The sequence below is a fragment of the Micromys minutus genome, assembly GCF_963924665.1.
Source record: "Micromys minutus genome assembly, chromosome: 10".
Lineage (NCBI taxonomy): Eukaryota > Metazoa > Chordata > Mammalia > Rodentia > Muridae > Micromys > Micromys minutus.
The window spans coordinates 18,087,770-18,108,282 of record NC_137979.1 but is presented as its reverse complement, the minus strand read 5'-3'; positions in this window follow the sequence as shown (position 1 = coordinate 18,108,282).

Sequence of the window (20,513 nt, the reverse complement as noted above, 5' to 3'; positions counted from 1 at the left end):
GACCCTAATACACAAAATATATATATATCCTATAAAATATAAATATGTATTTATATAAATATAAAATAATAGTTTCAAATATTATAACTTATAATATGTATTAAATACATATTCATATAACATATTCTATTATTTGATACATATGTTTTATATACAATGTATTATACTATAAATATACATAATCAATATATAATATGTATTTGTGTATTATATAATAATATAATATACATTTACATCATTATATTATATATAATACATATTATATATACAATATATACATCATATATATCATATACAATGTATATGTGATCTTACATTACATATAATAGATATAAAGTAAATTAATATATATAAGATATGTATTAAAATACTACAAAAATAAAATAGATTATATAAACAATATATTTATATGTTATATAGTATTATAAATATATCAGACATTAAAAATATATAATCTCACATATGAAAATTAAATATTTGTATATAACATAATTATATATTCATATTATATATTTTAAGCCATTGCTAGAATGGCTTACAAGCTATGGTCCATCTAGTCCAACCATGAATGTGTACCAACAAGCATTTCAAGAATACTATAGTTGTTTAGTCCACAAGGTTGAATACCAACTGGTCTTCAATATATGGGAGAATGTCAAAGAAGTAGGTTTAATGCCAGTGAAGGGGTGGATCTGCCATTGAGCGTGAGAGCAGGCAGGGAGAGAGCTTCCTTCTTCCACGTTCTTTATCTATGCTGCCAGTGAGGTCCAGATTAAAGGTGGATCTTTCCACCTCAAAAGATCTGGATCAAAAGGGGGTCTTCCCACTTAGAATGATTTAATTAAGAAAAACCTCCCTCACAGGTGTGCTCAACCATTTGGGCATTGTTGAATTCCCGATGTAGTCAAGCTCACAACCAAGAACAGCCATCACATTCTGCAACAGTGTTCATTTCAAAGGTAGACTGATAAAATGATTAGCAGTAGATAGATAGTATATACCATAATCTCCTTTCCATATCTGAGTATGACTATTATGGTATGTACTATGCTTGCAAATCTACACTGAGTGTTTTTGTGTAAAATGTAAATCAAAGACTAGCAAACTAATTATCATATTCACTAGGTAATAAAAATCCATCTAATTTTTATTTAAATGTCTGTATTAAAAATGTCTATAATTTATAATTTTCTAAAACATGCATTACTTTTTTCATGTAATATTGAAAACAGATATTAATGTACATAAAAGTGTGCATCACAAAATGACTTGGAAAAATTTTCCAAATTATTACCTACGAATGTGAATGTAAGTAGTTTTTGAAATAGTTTTATGTTGTTTTCCAATGTTTTATAATGAACATATATTACATTTTAATGGAAACAAAGATGCTTATTCTTTTAATTTTCAAATGGAGTGAAAAATTAAAAGAAAAGTCTCTCTTTTAGCTACAACACCACACACCCCTTGCAAAAGAGCAGCAAATGTTCCTAGCCATTCTTGGCTGAGGCTCCTTCTACAAAGAAGACTCTGTCCTGGACAACTGCTGTTGAGAAGCGAAGTCTACCATTATCTGCTTCACCATTGGCCCTTGTCATTTTCCAGGACCGAGCTGCTATCTGTCTAATAGACTTCTTCTTTTCCTATAGTCGTCTTCTTTGTGGGTGAGGAACTGTTGAGTTAGGGACCAGAGGAGATGGGTAGGCAATGACCCCCCCCCCTTGAGAAAGAGCCATGTAGTTGCCTGAATTCCCTGCCATATCCTTCACAAACCAATTACTATTGCCTTTCAGAAAAACACACTTCCTAGGATATTTTTAATTTTACCCTGATATTCTGTCTATTTGTTCTATTAAGTGGTCATGAAATCAGTCTTAAATGGGAAGGCATAAGTTCTAGCTGAAGAAACAGGTACAGTTCAGCTCCAGCAAATTTAGTGCCCCCCCAATACTGTTGTGACTGCTTTTGTTGCAGAATAAGATGAAATGTGAACATCAAAGACAGTGAAAATTTGCTCTCCTCCTGGCTGCAGAAGGACAACCGTCCTTCTTTTCTGTTTTTTTTTTTTTTTTTTTTTCCTTCCTCAGAAATTATGGTCAGTTCTATTCCAAACTAGATCACTAGATGGACTTGTACAGTGTGTACCAGAAAGTGATCTTGGCTAAGCAAACTGTCATTTTCGATTTGAAATGTCATTTCCTGAAGCTTTACAGCATGGACCTGGCTCATTCCTCCAGAAAGATAAACCTTCCTGTTTTCACATTTGTTCAGAGACCAGCAATACATGGACACTTTTCTACTTCCAAACATAAAGCTCACTTAGGGGAAATTTTTGTGCAAAGGAACAGAGATAGCAAGGAGGGTGGGAAGAACTTTGACTCAGAAGGCAGGCAACTTCCTGCCCTCAGAACTTATATTTACACTCATTTTGCTTTTAGTCAATGTATCAGTAAAATGGGGTTACAACTGCATAGAGTCACCTTTTTAAAGTGTAAAATAATTTAATACTTGTGTAAGGCACTTGAAATCACACTTATGGCATGGCGACACATGCCCACAATGTTCATACTCTGGGAAATGAGGCATGAAGACCTCATGGATTCCAAGGCTAGCTTGGGTTACTTAGTGAGTAGGGGAAAGGCCTGTGAGATCCCACCCATCCTTGCTAGAGGAGAAGGAGTCATTTTCCTAAAGAAGCTACTTTAGTGATGCTGCCACTGGCAAGTGGTCCAGGTCTAAGATAAAAAAGAAAACAACACCATCCTCAGGTAAGGAGCCTAGATCATCATAATAAAGACATGGGAGGGAGAGGCAGGACATGTGGGAAGAAAAAAGAATTCAGTGGGGATGGAACAGGATTGAAAGAAGGTAATTTGGGGGGAAATGACAGAAAAAAAAAAAAACCACCCAGCAACACATTGAATACATGTATGAAGTTTTTTAAATGATAAAATTCAAGATCATTTAGTCTTCAGGAAATATAAATCAGCACCATGGTGAGATATTACAAGTATTTTCACACTATTGAAATGGCTAAAATAAGAAAAGAACCATAGCAACAGTGGACAAGGATGTGGAGCCAATTAACAAACTCTTGTTTGCTGATGGTTGGAATATAAAATATCATTTGGGTATACATTTAGGCAGAATATTTTGTTAATAAATACACATATACTACAATGCAGATATTCTACGCCTCAGAATATACCCAGAAGAGGTAAAAATGCGTTTTCACAAAACCTTCTTCACAGGGCTACAGAGGTAAAACCATGGGGTAAAAGCACTTGCCACCAAGTCTGAAGTCCCAAGTTCAATCCTCTTCCCCCACATGATGGAAGGAAAGAACAGACACCCCAAGTCATCTGACTTTCATATGTATGCATGCATACACACACACACACACACACACACACACACACACACACACACACAAGTGTAATTTTTAAAACCTGTTTACAAAACATGCATCAACTAAGAGCTAGAAACATCTCAAATGTTTCTTAATGAAGAAATGCTAACAAGTGTGTCCAACCCAAATGATGGTATAACTGCCAATACAAAGTGATCGTCTTTGAGACACAAATCACATGGACAAGTCTCAAGTCCATTGAGCTTAGCAAGAGAGGCTGGCACTCAGCACAATGCTTGATCCCATTTTGCACTAAATTACAGAAGATGGCAACTGTCCAACAAGACAGATAACACACACTTGTTTCTGGGGAGAGGAAGCCAAAGTGAGATATAGAGATATGCACTATTTTTATTATACATGCAGTTTTATGGATGTATAGACATTCTAGAATCTATTGAATTGTATACGTTAGATGTGGGTAATATGTTGTATTAAATAAATATCGCAATACATTTGTTGTCTAATCCTCTTTGGTCTTCTACAGTTCCATTTCTTCTCAAAGGCTCTTCAGCCCTGTGATTTGCATACTTTTAGCAAGGACAAGACAGCACTTCCTACAGAGACTAATGGATCCTGCCAGCTGTGTGAGAAGTCTTACTCACACCCATCTTATCCCCAAATGCAGACACATACAGCCATTCAGATACCCACACAGGAGAATCCACTTGTCTACAGCACCAACTATCAGCTCAGCAGTACACAAGCAGTACCTTTACCTCAGGGTAGTTTGTCATCTATAAATTGGGTACATTTATAATACTCCTCTTACGAGGTTGTTCCCAATGAAGAAGTTTTCCTAGTACTAAGAACACCCGTCAAAAAGAAAAAAAAATGCAAAAACTCGACAAGAACCTACCAAGCAACTCTATATAAATTTTATGTTTACTCATTTTTCATAGAATAGATAGATATGCTCATTATGTTTTGTAAAGTTCATTTTTATTTTTACTTATACATTTTGTGTATGAAAGAGCATATACCATGTGTGTGTGGGTAGCTATAAAAACTAGAAGAAGGCATCAGAAGACACACTGCAGCTGAAATTACAGGTGGTTGTAAGCAACTGATATGAGTACTAGGAATTACACTGGGCGAGGGCAGCAAATGTCCTTAACCACTGAACCACCTCTCCAGCCCAGTCCTTTCGTTCTTTATCAAATGTTGTTTAAAGGGCTGTCCAAAAACGCACTGGGATTTCAGCAAAGCCCTCAATCCTGCTTACTTGCCAAGGACAGGAATTCCAGAGGAAACTCTCAAGTCCTGTACTCAGTCCACCCTCACACCCTACGAATGCCTTTGGCAGGTTTCCCAACACTCAGAGCCGACTCTCTGCAACTCCCACTGACAACTTCTTGAACTCCGCAGCTCAATAAATAGTTCCTAGAGTTTCCTCTACTGGTACTCCCAGCTCTCTTCTTAATTCCCCACAAATTTCTGCCTCTGCCTGCTTCAGCACTTCGGGTCATGAGCGAGAATGGGTAAGACAAAATTCCCCCTATTACTTCATCTTCCTGTATCAGTCAGAGTTCTCCAGAGAAACAAATCCCACCATCTGCTATTTGAAGACCTTAGAAAGTCAGTGTCATAGTTACAAGGCCCAAGAGTCACAGAGCAACTGGGGTAGATTCTGGCAGACACCTAGGCCTGGTGTCTGAGGCTCGATGACCAATATCCTACCTCATGCAGTTAGGCAGCGTTTAATTCAACCTTCATCTACCTTTTGTTCTCTTCAGGCCCTCAACAGATTGGATGATAACACCCACATGGGGAGGACCATCTGCTTCATAAAATCAGCCCACCAATTTAAATGCTAATTTCTTCTGGAAACTCCCAGAAATAATGTCTTACTAGCTATTTATGCTGCCGCCCTATAACCCAGTCAAGTTGACATGAACAAAATGAACCATCGCAATCAATAACTGAGTTTCCTTAATTCTTTTCTGACTCCCAATTTTTCAAATGATGCAGAGAAAGTCAATTCTGCCTTCCAGTGGCTCACTGCTAAGACAACCCAACTCCAGCTTCTTCAAACCTGCACCTTTAGATCTGGACATAGTAAATGTCCTTATGTCTGCCTTGGAGTATCTCCCAAAGACAAACTATGAAGCCGGGTCCCCGAGGAGGTCAAACTCTGACTGCACAGTCATTGCTGGTTTTCATGCAGTTTGTCATTTTTAGTTAAATGCAAGTCACACATACTTGGAGGAAGTGGTGTTATGGGAAGGTTTTCTTGCAGCAGGTGGGTTTTTTTATGTGGCTCACTATTGGTCTCCACCAAGTTGCGAGCTCATAAGCTTAAAAAACTTGCTTTAGTAAGGGGGGGGGGGCAGGACCTCCTTCTCCATGGAGCCTGGCTAACAATGTCATTAGTATGCTTCAGAATCACCTGAAAAGCATATGAGCTTACTTCTCAGTGGTGCTGAGTTTGGGACCAAAATTCTGCATTTCTATAGTTTTGAGGTGCTCCTGCTGCTGCTGTAGTCCTGCTAAGAACGACTCTAGATGTGGACACTTCAGTTCTTGTTAGAAGGGTGAACAAAATACTCATGGGAGGAAATACAAGGGACAAAGAGTGGAGCCAAGACTGAAGGAAAGGTCATCCAGAGACTACTCCACCTGGGGGTCCATCCCATATGCAGCCACCAAACCCAGTCACTACTGCTGATGCCAAGAAGTGTTTGCTGACAGGATCCTGATATAGATGTCTCCTGAGAAGTTCTGCTAGAGCCTTACTGATACAGATGAGGATCCTTGCAGCTAAATATCAGACTGAGTATGGCCAGCCCAATGGAGGAGTTAGAGAAAGAACTGAAAGAGCTGAAGGTTTTGCAACCTCATAGGAAAAACAACAATATCTACCATCCAGACTCCCCAGAGCTCCCAGGGACTAAACTACCAACCAAAACATGCACGTAGGGTAACCCACGACTCCCCTTTTCTATTCCCAGGAGTGTGTGTGTATGTGAGTGGGGGGTCCTTCCTGAGTTTTGGTAGTCACTGCCTTGATCTATTATCATTAATGAATGGATATAGAGTGTGTCCCCAATGGGATTTATGCTATCACTTGACTCTTGCTTTTGTCTTTTCTTTGAGTTTTCCCTATTTTATCCCCAAATAGAAATTATGTGTGTGTTTAATTGGTGCTTTGCCTGCATGAATGTCTGCACACCATGTGCCTGCAGATTCAAGAAGAAGCCACTGGATCCTCTTGTACTGGACATACAGTTATGAGCTGCAGTGTGGGTGCTGGGAATTAAACCTGGGTCCTTTGGAAGAACAACCTTATTAATGGAGCTATCTCTCCAACCCCTGTGTATGTGGTTGAAAAAGGAAACAGAAAAATGATCTAACTGCCTCCATTTCCTCCTAGAAAAGAAAGATCTTTTCAATCCACTAGCAATCTCTTGCCTGGCATGCAATGGAATCACCTAGAGATCTTCCAACAGATGACCAGTTTTGGGCCCTAATAGTGGCTCAGCAATTCTGGGATGGGGCAGGGTAATTATTTTCCAGGTCTAGGACCTTGTGGATAAGCATGTGATGACTAGCCTCTGGTCATACATGGAGCAATCTCCAGGTGATTTATGCCATAGCTGCACTGAGAAGCCAGGCAGAGAAAGCTACCCACACCAGTGGAACTTACCTCTAACTGTGTGCAAATCTTCTTTCCATGGACACTGCCCCACTGTGACCTGGAAATAATTTGATCCACTCTGACCAGCTCAAAGCTAAACATAATTTCTCAAATTGCATTCACAAATGAGTATGTGTCACATAACTTTATAAGCTCTGTACCACCAGAAAAACAGGCTCCATGGATCTGCAAGAAGTCTAATTTCCTCTAAAACCGTGGGGGGCTATGTCTAAGAACTAAAGTTCACCCTAAGCCAAAGAATTCCCACAATTGCTGAAAGAAAGAGCCAAGAAAGTGTGTTTGCACTGCGGCATTCCTGGTTCTGCCCACCCGTATCCTGTGGTGTAAAATGCAAGTTATACTCTATACATGATTATAATTAAGTAGTATGTAGAACTCAGTTTTAAAAATAGCTTCATCAACTCTTCATCGCATATTTCAGCAAGACAAGTGTAAGTGAAAGTAAGCAGGACTATTATTGTTTAGCAGGTTTAATTAAGTAAGTATTTCTTTCATCCTTTTGGGAATTAAACATAGAGCAGAGAGTTAATGTAAGGAAAATCTGCCCTTATTAATTTCTGGTTTTACTACTTTCATTCAAAAGCAGGGTAAAAACTGAGGGTCCTGTCTATGGTCTGCAGCTTTTGTGTGTTAACTGAAAGGATTAAAGACCCCCTCCCACTAGGAAAATTACCCAGGAAGTAGCCTCTTTGTGTTCTCCCTCAATAGTTTCTTTGAAGGCTTAGCAATAAACATCTGTAATTTTGTTTCTTTGTGCATTAGTTTCTACTCTTGTTTAATGAGGGATAGACAGAACTGAAGCTTGTCTACTGGGATGGAAAAGGTTCATACAAAGGAGTTCTCTCTCTGTGTGTGTCTCTCTCAGAGAGAAACAGAGACAGAGAGAGATAGAGAGAGACAGAGAGACAGGGAGGAACAGAGAGAAGCAGAGAGAGACAGAGAGACAGAGACAGAAAGAAACCGGGAGACAGAGAAACAGAAAGAGAGAGACAGAGAGAGAGCAGCCAAACCATGTCATGGGCACTCACTTCTCTCTCTTCTCCATCTCAGCTCCTTTCCACTGTCTGAGTTCCACATTTAGACAGCTCTAACCCTTAAGGAGCCCAGAGGGCTGCAAAGCTTTATTCTCTCTACTCCTAAGTTCAAAACCAGTTGAAAACAGAATCCTTCATTTACCTCAACATTCAAACTAAACATCTGCCTCTACTGTCCTAATGGGACTGAATGAGCATCAAACATTGTTGATTGGGAACAAGTCATAAAGAAATAAACCAAGATACCTGCTTCAGGCAGATCTGGGAGCTGAGTTTTCTGGAAATAAATGGGTTAAGGCTAGAGTACCAAGGAACCTAGGGAATGAGAGTTTCTTAAATAAAAACCATTTAACAGTCACTGGAAGAGCACAGGATCTATGGCTTGCTGTGATGGCTCACATCTGTTACTTGAGAGCTTTGAGCCAAAAGCATTAAGGCCAGTCTAGGATACATAGTGAAATTTTATCTCAAAACCAAAGGGCTCATTCCTGCAATCCCAAGACCTGAGAGGAAGGGCTTCACAGTGAGACCTTGTCATGAAATGCTAACAAACCAAAAAATAAAATAAAATAAAACTCAACACCGATATTTTTGTATCAAGTACACCCCCCACTTTTGTATATGTTTTATGCAAAAGTTGGAATATTACTAAAATTTTTATTCATTGCTTCCCTGAAATTCATCTTATGCCTTTTCTGTTCATGTTCCCCAGGGACAGAGTGACCACTTCCAGGAACTCTCCTTCATGTTTCTAGTAGACATGCTTTTGAATATCTCCCTGATTGGGAGCTAGTGTTCTGACACAAGGTGCTCTGGCTTCCCACAGTCCTCCACAGATTTAGGCCATTCCACTAATTTCAGGGCAGTGTGCTGCTGTTCTGGTCAGGTATCAGTCCAGCCTTTCCCTTGCAGCTTTCTGTACTCTTGTAAACTCTACTTCCTGTGCTGAACACTCTGTCACATACAGAATAACGCCGATCCTTTCTACCTGTATATCCAGTCGCTTCAGGGAATAGTTTGTCAGGACCAGAGGCCCAACTAACTAGTCACTTTGTGTGTGTGTGTGTGTGTGTGTGTGTGTGTGTGTGTGTGTGTGTGTGTGCACAGCTGCATGGGTACATGTGCTTCTAGATCCTGGGAAGCTTATACGTAATCAAACTATCAGGCAAGGGCTCACTTGGTATACAACTCTCCTTTGTCCTTCCTGAAAAGACATTTTATAGAGAGTTAATAATTTGTTGATTTATTGATTTGAAGCAGTATCTTTCTGTGTAGCCCAGACTAAACTAGAACTTATAATTCCCCTGCCTCATCCTCCCATGGCCAGGGATCACAGGCATGTGCAATGTATCCAGTCATATGTAGGCTTTATAACCTTATGTACTCAGTGAGGAAAGCCTCTAAGGAACACAGGTACTTATGTTGTCCCCTTGGTGTAGCTCCAGACTGAGCCTCTAAGTGGTTTTAGCTCTCTTTCTCCTGACTACAAAGATTGTAAAAGCTTTCAGCTCTTGTCACTGGCCTCATCAAGATGCTTTCCAGCCCTTCTTAGTCTAGCCTTTGCTGTGTCATACCAAGGCTTGGGATCCATGCAGGCCTGAAGCTTTTCCTGACTTTCTGCGGAAGTGTGGCCCAGGTGACACATTTCTCTGGATATCAGGAAATTTCCACCATCACTGGTACCCCTTTCTTTCTCCTGGACCTACCTGAGATAATGCCACAGCTTTGCCCAAGGCGCTTCATTGTTAGATTTTTACGTGTTGCCATGCTGTCAATCAAATCAGAGATCTGGGCAATCCAGCCAAGCATCCCACCACTGAGCAATATTACAAATGCCTTTTAAATTATGTTTTCTTTTGTTACTGGTTCTTGTTGAGTTGCTTGGGATGACATTAAAGTCTGTCTATATCCCACACAGGCCTTGAATTTACCACCTTGCCCTAGTTTCCATTGGCTTGGGATGACAAGCCTTCTTTTTTGTTCCCCCAAACTCTTTCTGTATCTTAGAAAAGGCTCTTCCATCTTTGTGAGGAAGTCTGTTTAGTGCAGTATGCATCTGTGGTTTAGATAGATAACCTCTTAGTCTGCCTACTGTGCCCTGTGTATTCAAAGCCAAGTTTTAGAATGAAAACGCACACGCATAACAGTGCAAAGCTTTTCTTCCCTCTGTGTGCTTGGCTATTACAATATAAGGAAATTAATGGTGTGGCTACCATAGAAATTGTCTCTGATGTGTGTTCAAAGGGACTCAGAGTCAAAGGAATGTTTGAGGACGAGTCTATACTCACCAGAGAGTGTTGCTAACTCACTGGGTAGAGAGCCATCAGAGCACCATGGAGACACATGAAACCCTGCAGTTACTAGCTCAGGGTGTATTCCCTACTCATAACCGCCAGCACATTTTATCAGTTCGCATTACCAGAAAGTCAAAGCAGGGTGTCAAAATGGGAAATACAAAACACCCTATAGAATAACTGGTCTGGCTGAAGGGAAACCCTGTCAGATGTGAACTGAGCATGCTCTTAAATTTTGGGTTAACACCAAGAAAAAACATGCTTTATTTCTGACCCTAAATATTGTAAATCTCCTCTGTCTCTATCTCTGTCTCTCTGTCTGTCTGTCCATCTCTCTCTCTCTGATACACACACACACACAGACTTAAATATTCAAGTAATTTCAACACATTACTTACAAAGAAACAAACATCAAGCTGGCTTTCAGCTTCCTTTGTAAACTAAGTTCAGCATCTCTACAGAGCTTTCCTCAGCAGTAGAGACACAAGCTGGAAGGACAGAAACAGCCTGGGAGATTCTCCTTGGGTTCATGGGAGATGTTGACTTGCATCACAGAAAGGAATCTGGGAACAGTTGGTATGGTGCATACTTGGAGTTTATTAGGGGAAAGGGTTTACTATAGATTGAAGTATTGAAATACGGGGGCGGACCCTAACCCTCTTTCCCCAGCACACCTCTATATGGGCAGTGATAGGGATTGAATTCATGATCTCACACATGTTAAATACATTGCCAAAGGCTGTATCCCTCACTGTCTTTTTCTCTTATTTGAAAAGGCATCTTATTAAGTCACAAGCTGACTTTTAACTTACTCTATAAATCAGGCTAGCCTTGAACTCATGATCCTCCTTCTGAGCTTCATGAATAGCTGGTAGAGTTGAGGCAAGCATGTTGAAGAGACATTTTATTACCCAAGACTCAATTTAATCTTAATTATGTACAGGAACAATGCCTTTTTAGAAAACTATCTCTTTACCTATATGTATTAAACACATGCACTACTCCAAAACAATACACCCAGCTACCACAGATCCCCTCATACTCAATTCTGCATCAGGCTTCATAAACACTAGTCTTTCAACAGTGTGTGTTTCTCTGTCCCTAACAATTCAACTTAGACAGATTCTATTTGAATCCAGCCTTAATATATCTGGGTATGGAAACAAGGAAGGCTGACCCAGTCCAGACTTTTAGCAAGACTCTATTTACCACCTCATGCCTACACATAATTAAGCATGCATATGATTAAAAACAGAGGCATTGTGGCAAAGAACCTAACCTATTTTCTTAGTCAGGGTTTCTATTCCTGTGCAAAACATCATGACCAAGAAGGAAGTTGGGAAGGAAAGGGTTTATTCAGCTGACAATTACACTTTGCTGCTCATAAAAGGAAGTTAGTACAGGAGCTCACAGAGGGCAGGAACTTGGAAGCAGGAGCTGATGCAGAGGGTGTGAAAGGATGCTGCTTACTGGATTGCTTCCCTTGGTTTGTCCAGCTTGCTTTCTTATAGAACCCAGGACTACCAGCCCAGGGATGGCACCACCCACAATGGGCTGGGCCAGGGATGGCTCCACCCACAATGGGCTGGGCCAGGGATGGCTCCACCCACAATGGGCTGGGCCCTCCCCCCTTGATCACAAGTTGAGAAAATGCCTTACAACTGGATCTCATGGAGGCATTTCCCCAAAGGAGGCTCCTTTCTCTGTGATAATTCCAGCTTGTGTCAAGTTGATATACAAAACCAGCCAGTACACCTACCTATCAAACAAAACAGAGAACACCCAAATTACACAGCTAGTAACCAATTCTTTCTTCCTTTAAACTCCAGACTGTGACCTAGAGCGTTTGGGTATCTTATTCATGTGTTCTTAGAGTCTTCTTAGTTTATTTTTTCTTAGAATAAACTTTGCTAGCTAATTCTGCAAATATGTTGGCTTCTATTTCAAGTCCTTAGATAAGAAGCCTAGAACTGGGAATTACCTTGCCCAGATCCCAAGCACCAGTAACAGAGGTGAACTTGTGAACAAGGCAGTTGTCCATGAAGGAGGACAGAAAACAGAAAACTAAAGAGACCTGAGACGCGAAAACAGATTTGTCTTTACTGCTGACTGTGATCGAATACACTTTTACACAACTGAAAAAACTCAACTGCCTCCAGAGATAATGTGTATTTTCCTAAAGACATCATAGACTAGGATATTAAAATAATCCTGCCTCCTTAGCATTGAAATGCTTCTAACCTTTAGCATCCTTCTCTTATCCCTAAATTTAAACAGCAGCTTCATAAATCTACTTTAATTTCATTTCTGAAAGAAAACTGTCTTTCACCATTTTATTAGTTCAGAATTTTATACAATGCATTTAACTGTATTCGCTCCCCTCCTCAACTCTTTCTAGATCTACCACCCACTTCCCCGCCCCCATCTCCACCCCATCTCCCTACCTAACTCTTCCAGTTCAGATTGTGTTGTTCATATTATTTTTGGGCCTGTTACTGTCACTGAAGGTTGCTCAACCCACTTTTGCTGCGCTCTTAAAGAAAACTGACTATCCCCTTTTCAAAGCTATCAACTACTATAGCTCGTCAGCTTGTGGGGGGAAGGGCAGGGCTTCATTTCCCCCTGACCAACGCCCCATGCTTCAATTTGTCTGGCCTGGGCCTACAGGAGTCTTGTGCATGCTGTCAGAACCACTGTGGGTTCATCTGCACCTTGTCGCGTCCAGAGAACACTGTTCCTTTTAGTCATCCACTATCTATGATTATTTTTCTTTCTAGCCCTCTTTCATCATGATATATTGGCAGAGAAGATAATATATATATAATATATTATATATATACATATGTGTGTGTTATATATATACACATATATGCCACAGTTAGTGTGAGCATACTGCAGCTCCTAATCTCCCTGTCCAGTTATGGGGTCTCTGTGTATAAATGGGTATAGTATTAAACTGACTCCTAATAACTTATCATAGATTAGTACATTGGGTTATCCAGCATAAGAGGAGTTTTTTGCAGTAAATAGTGATTGATTAATACAGAGACCCCAAAGATCATTTTAAGAAAAACAGTAAGAGGACTCAAAATGGCAGGCAACACTTGACCATGATCAGTGATATATGATCCAGGAAACAATCTGTAAACCAATGATCTACAGCAATAGACATGCTAAGGCTTCTCCCCATTGGCTATGGAAACCAACAGATCAGACACAAAGTGCAGTTTCAAAAAGACTTGTACTGCAGTAGCATAATCAAGAGCCTAGCATGCACACACACACACACACACACACACACACACACACACACATAAATGCAGAGGGGGAGGAACTTAAACATAAATTAAAATAACTGCATAGAAAGAATAAGAAGTTGGATCCATTTGGTTGCTGCTTCTAAGAAACACACTTCACCATCAAAGACAAATATTAACTATCTTTTGGGGAAAGAATGGAAAAGGTATTTCAGGCACAGAAAACTAAGTACCAAGCACATATTGCAATGCTAGTATCTGACAAATGTAAGCTTCAAAACAAAAGTAGTCAGGAGAGACAAAGAAGGGTACTCTGCACTGATTATATAATACAACCCATTGAGAGGACATACAAATTCTTAACAGTGAGTACAGGCAACGAATCAAGGGCAATTATGCTATACCAATAGTTCAAAATAAATAAATAAAACACCTGGGAATAAGCTTCACTAAGGAAAGTGAAGATTTCTAGAAGAGCCAACTTTCAAATGTTAAAGAAGAAAACTAAAGAGGATGTTAGAGATGGTGATGCTGCTAATGTTAATGGATTACAAGTGATTTTGTGAAAATAGTTGTCTTAACAAAAGCAAGACACAGATTCAATTCCCACACCAACTTACAACATAATTCATTACAGAAATTAAAAAAAGTTTTAAATTCATATGGAAGCACAAAAGACCCTATATAGTCAAAGTGCTGGTAAGTAGTAATAATGCTAGAGATGGAGCCTATGGTTTTCAAGTTATATTTCAGAGCCATAGTGATAAAAACAGCATGTAACCGGCACATAAACAGACATGTAAGTCAATGGGATAGAACAGAGGACTCGTATAAATTCACAAAGCTATAGCCAGATCATTTACAATGGTCGTTTACAAAGAATCTAAAAATACTCATTGGCAAACAGACAGCCACTCAGCAGATGGTGCTGGGGAAATAGGATGTCTGGATGTAGAAACATGAAAGTAGATATTTATCTCTCTCTGTACAAAATCAACCCCAAGTATATGGAAGACTTTAGTGTAAGACCTTATAACACATGGGTAGAAGGGAATACACTTCAAAAGACAAGCATGAGTAAGGCTCTTCTGGATACAACTCTGGATGCTCAGGAAATCAGACCAAGAGCCGACAGAATCGAACCTCAGGAAATTACAGTGTCTGTATAGAAAAGGAAACCATCCATCAACTAAAAAAGCAGCCTACAGAACAGGAGAAATCTTTCACTAGTTTTATTTCTGAGGGAGGATTAATATCTAGACTATACAAAGAAATCCAAAAATAATAAACATCAATAAAATAACCCAGTCAAAAATTGAAATAAACAGAGTGTACAAAAGAAGAAATACAAATAACTAAGAAACATTTTAAAATTATTCAATATCATTTGCTATCATAGAAATACAACTTAAAATAATTTTTGGATTCTACCCCACCTTAAGCATAATGGCCCTCATCAGAAATACAATTGCTGGTGAGAATGTAGAGAAAGGAGATCATGTGTTTTTGATGTTGAACTGTAAAATAGTTCAGCCACTGTGTTATGCTATGTACGTTTCTCAAAAGGAAAGAATTATCATGTGACTCGGCTACATTACTATTAAGCATATACCCGATTGTTTCCGTATCCTACTACAAAGATATTTGCGTATCTCTGTCCGTTGCTGCTCCGTAGTGGGGTAAGTCCATCAGAACTCTGAGGTACATGCACACAGTGGAATTCTGTTTAGCTACAACGGAAGTGAAATGAAATTTGTAGGAAAATAAATGAAACTGAAAAAGAATATTCTGACAATACACATAGTGAGTTAAGCCAAGCACAGAAAAACAAATACTGAACATTAGCTCATAAGTGGATCCAAACTTCACATACTTAGATTGGCATGTTTACTATGTTGTGCAGGTAGAAGCTATAAAGCTAGAGAGAGGTCATTAGAGGAAGAAATCAAAAATAAATAGCCCTTAATTGGGAGAGCATAGAACATCAATGATTCGAAAGTGGAGAGTTGGAAAGGTTAAATCAAAGACAAGGGTGGGCAATGGGGTCAAAAATGGGTTAAAAGAGAGGTTTAACAGAAACTAAAGATATATGGAAAAGTTGTACAGAAACCTAATATCTTAAATCCAAATAAAAATATAATTTTTAAACAGTTTGGGTGGTGGTATTCTGCATGTGTATATAATACTGTTCCCATAACTCATATGTTTTTAAATAAAATTCCAGTTGCAGGCATGCAATGATTCCCCGAATTGCTAGTTAGAGAGGTTCCTGAGGTCCCTAAAGGAAAACAGGTTATTGTCATGCCTCTTAGCTGCCCATTAGTAAATAAATACACCACGTGCTGTAATTGTCTGTTGAAGAGAGATGAAGTTGGGACTAAGCTTCCTCCTGCTAACTATCTTTTATAATATTCTACACTGTGGGAGAGACAAGTGATCAATGGTCTTATTCATCAGTAAACCCTGTGAACTACAGTAGCAACCTACCAGGAATGATATACCCACTGGTACAGTGGTAGGATGATTGTTAAGGGAATAACCAACCACTTTTTGTTTGAATATGAGGCCAGCTCCACTTAAGGCACTAAACATCTAGTCAACAGTCCATAACTATGAGGTTACAGGCCTTAATAAAGAACCTAGTACTTGTGTATTCCTAAGAGGACATAATGTCAAATTACCTTCTAACTGTCTGTTTACACTTAGCTTAGTGCTGATCTCAGCATTAGTCACAGAAGCTTCCATCTGCAGTAGATAATGGTTAAAGCACTTGCTCCATATTAGTCAAGATGCCGAGAAGATGCTCTTTCCCCAGCACACAAGAGCTATTGTAAAGGAAGAAGCAAAAAGGATGTACAGCTAGGAGTTGGAGAGGAGTGTTGACACTGGAACAGCTTATGACCATTGAACTCATAAATTCACTACAGTTGTGCTTAACTGCATGCCAGATGCGAAGGATGGCCACTGTCAATATCCCATGATGGACATTAATGACTGTGGGGTAAGAGGAGTCATTTTTGTCAATGGTATGGCCACTGGTAAGTCACCTGTATGGTCATTCAAACAAAATGCAACAGACATGATGGTAGAAGGAGGTTTCCTTCCCTTGTGAAGACGAGTACTCAGCAAAAGTTAAAAGGTATGAGAGGAGGGAAATGTTTACTTGGATTTCTGTTGCTATGACGGTGAATAACCTAAGGCTCACACATTTTTAACTTTTATTTAGCCTTACTGAAGTGGTTTGTTTATTATATCTTTAGAGGGGATTGTTAGAACTTATAATTCCAGGTTATAGCCCATCACTGTGAGGAACTCAGCTATTTCAGGGATTTTAGCTGTTCACATTACATTTAGGAGGAGAGGAAGATGAATGCATATGTACTCAGTTGATTGTTTATGGTCTGCTTGATTTCTTCACTTTTAGACAGTTTGGCACCCCCTGCCTAGAGTGTGGTGCTACCCACAGTAGTCTGGAGCTTAATGAACTTAACTGAGAAAGTTTTCCATGGACATGCCCTTAGGTTCACTCAATATAGACTTCCTTCATTGAGGCTTTCTTCCCATTCTTGGTTCTGTTCAGTTGACAATTAAAGTAAGCTTTTTAGAGCAATAGTTGGTGAAGTATATTTATGAAACAATCAAAAAAATAAAAACAATAATTAAACCAACTCATACTCATATGTTTTAAACTTCTAATCTTCATTCAAATACTTGATCTTTAGGCAGTACTATAAATCATATCCTTTGAGCAATGTAACTTCAAAATCCCCAGGATTGTACTTATTTCATTGTAATGCTACACAAATATGACTCTCTCATAAAGTTTATGTCCACTTCTTGAGGTCATATACTGTCCTTTTTTTTCTACAAAGCTCTTGGTATAAATATTTACTAAATTTACCTTCATTCTGGTTTGTCCTGAAATATTTTTCTATGACCTAATCAAAGAGTCAATTTTACTTCAATAGAGGTCCTAGAAGAGACAGTCTTTTGGTAGCAGTATAAGGCTATTTTCCTGCCACCAGAGCTGGTACATACCCAATTATGGGCACTGGCATCTGAGAAAAAATTATCTTTCATAGTTTAACAATAGCTATATGTACAACTTTGAAGTTATATTGTTCAGAGCTTTAAAAGGTTAATATTTGGTTTACTTATCTTCTCTTTTACTGTTACATTGCTAGTAAGAGAAACCATGACAAAGACAACTCTCTGAGAAGAAAAGTATCTAATTAGAAGCTTACTTACAATGGAATAGAATAGAAGATCCAGAAATGAGCTCTCACATATATGGTCACCTGATTTTTGACAAAGGAGCAGTAAACATTCAATGGAAAAAGGACAGCCTATTCAACAAATGGTGCTGGTCCAACTGGCACTCAACATGCAAAAGAATGAAAATAGACCCTTTCTTATCTCCTTGTACAAATCTCAAGTGTAAGTGGATCAAAGATCTCCACATTAAACCAGATACACTGAAATTATTAAATGAGAAAGTAGGGAAAACTTTAGAACATATAGGCACAGGAGAAAATTTTCTGAACAAAACACCAATGGCTCAAGCTCTAAGGTCAAAGATTAACAAATGGGACTTAATGAGATTGCAAAGTTTCTGTAAGGCTAAGGACATTGTCAAGAAAACAAAACGGCAGCCAACAGAATGGGAAAAGATCTTTACCGACTCCACATCAGATAGAGGCCTAATATCTAAGGTATACAAAGAACTCAAAAAGCTAGACACCAGAGAATCAAATAACCCTATTAAAAAATGGGGTACAGAGCTAAACAAAACATTCTCAGTTGAGGAATATCAAATGGCTGAGAAATATCTGAGGAAGTGCTCGACATCCTTAGCCATCAGGGAAATGCAAATCAAAACAACCCTGAGATTCCACCTCACACCAGTCAGATTGGCCAAGATTCAAAACTCAGATGACAACAGATGCTGGCAAGGTTGCGGAGAAAGAGGAACCCTTCTCCACTGTTGGTGGGGTTGCAAACTAATACAACCACTCTGGAAATCAGTCTGGCAATACCTCAGAAAATTGGACATAATACTACCTAAAGACCCAGCTATTCCACTTCTGGGCATATACCCCAGAGACACCTTAGTACACAACAAAGATATATGCACCACAATGTTCATAGCAGCTCTATTTATAATAGCCAGAAGCTGGAAAGAACCCAGATGTCCTTCAGAAGATGAATGGATACAAAAATTGTGGTACATTTACACAATGGAATAATACTCAGCCACCAGAAACAATGACTTGACCAAATTCTTAAGAAAATGGCTGCATCTAGAGAATATCATTCTGAGTGAGATAACCCAGTCACAAAAGAACAGACATAATATGCAGCCACTGATAATGGGATGCTAACCCCAGAGGCTCACACTGCCCCAGAAACAACTCACAGACTGTATGAAGTCCAAGAAATAAAGAAAACGAAACAAAACAAAACAAAAAAATCTTTATACAACAAGAAAACTTTGACTATTTCCATGTTACATTTTGTTTTACATGTACTTTATGCTCATTGTAACTATTAAGTTTTCAATGCATACTATCAAACCTTTAAAAAAATGAAGTACTGACTAACAAATATATTCATACAGTTTTATGTAAAAATTACTTTAAAATCTGAAAAAAAGTACTGACAAAAATGTGTTGTATAATTTTATGCAAAAATGCTTAAAATCTGTACATTTATCTTTGTTTTGTAAAATAAAGTTGTTAAAAAAATAAAAAAAAAAAATAAAAAAGAAGCTTACTTACATTTTAGAGATTACTCCATTAACATGACAAGAAACATGGCAGCAGGAAGGCAATCTTGAGACTCAGAGATTACATCCTGACCCATAGGCAAACAGGTAAAGAAAGAATGGGGCTTCATTTGGGTTTTTGAAAGCTCAAAGCCTACTCCAAGTGATATACTTCTGCCAACCAGGGTACACCTATTCTAACAAGGCCATGCCTCCTAATCCTTCTCAAAAAGTTCCACTAACTAGTCACAAAGTGTTCAAAGATATGAGCCTATGGAGACAATTCTCATTCAACCTACCACATCCCACTTCCTGAACCCCTCATAGGATTGTAACCATATCATAATTCAAAATTTATTTAATTCAATTCCTAAAGTCCCCAAAAGTCTTCCAATGTCTCAAAACTGCTGAAAGATCTCTTTTGAGACTCAATGCAATCTCTTAACTGTAACCCCACATAAAGACTAAACCAAAAATGCCAATCATATATTTCTAATATACAATGATATTGAATAGACATTATCATCCCAAAGTGGAGCAAAGAAATATGAGACCAAAGCAAGAGCAAAACCCAAACTTCAAATCCTTTGTCTCTATGTATGATGGCAAAAGACTTAGATGGTTCTTCTCTTCTAGACTTTCTGACTGCAACTCTTATCTGATGGTTGTTCCACACCCAGTATAGAGCTCTTGGCAGCTACCCCTCATCTCTGGCATCTCTCTTATCTCAATGGCTCCAATATAAACTAGGCTTCCCCCTTACAGCTTCATACAAAGGCCTTTCTGGGTCTCCATGCAAGGACTTCCCTGTCACAATACTTGCCTTGGTGACTTTCTTTAACCATAGAGAATGATTTGACACTTCATGTGCTATATTCTTTTTGACTGTAAAACTGGAACCATATGGTGGAAGCTACAAAGTCCTACTTACCACAGCTGGCATATGGCCCCTTCCTTGAGCTGCATTTGCACAGCCTTTTATTATTGATGGTTTCCTTTACTTATGTTATATAAAGGGAGCTTAGCATGGTTGGGGCTTGCTCCCTCTATTCCATTTTGAATCAGGCCTTTCTTCAAACATTTTTCTCCTTAAGTAC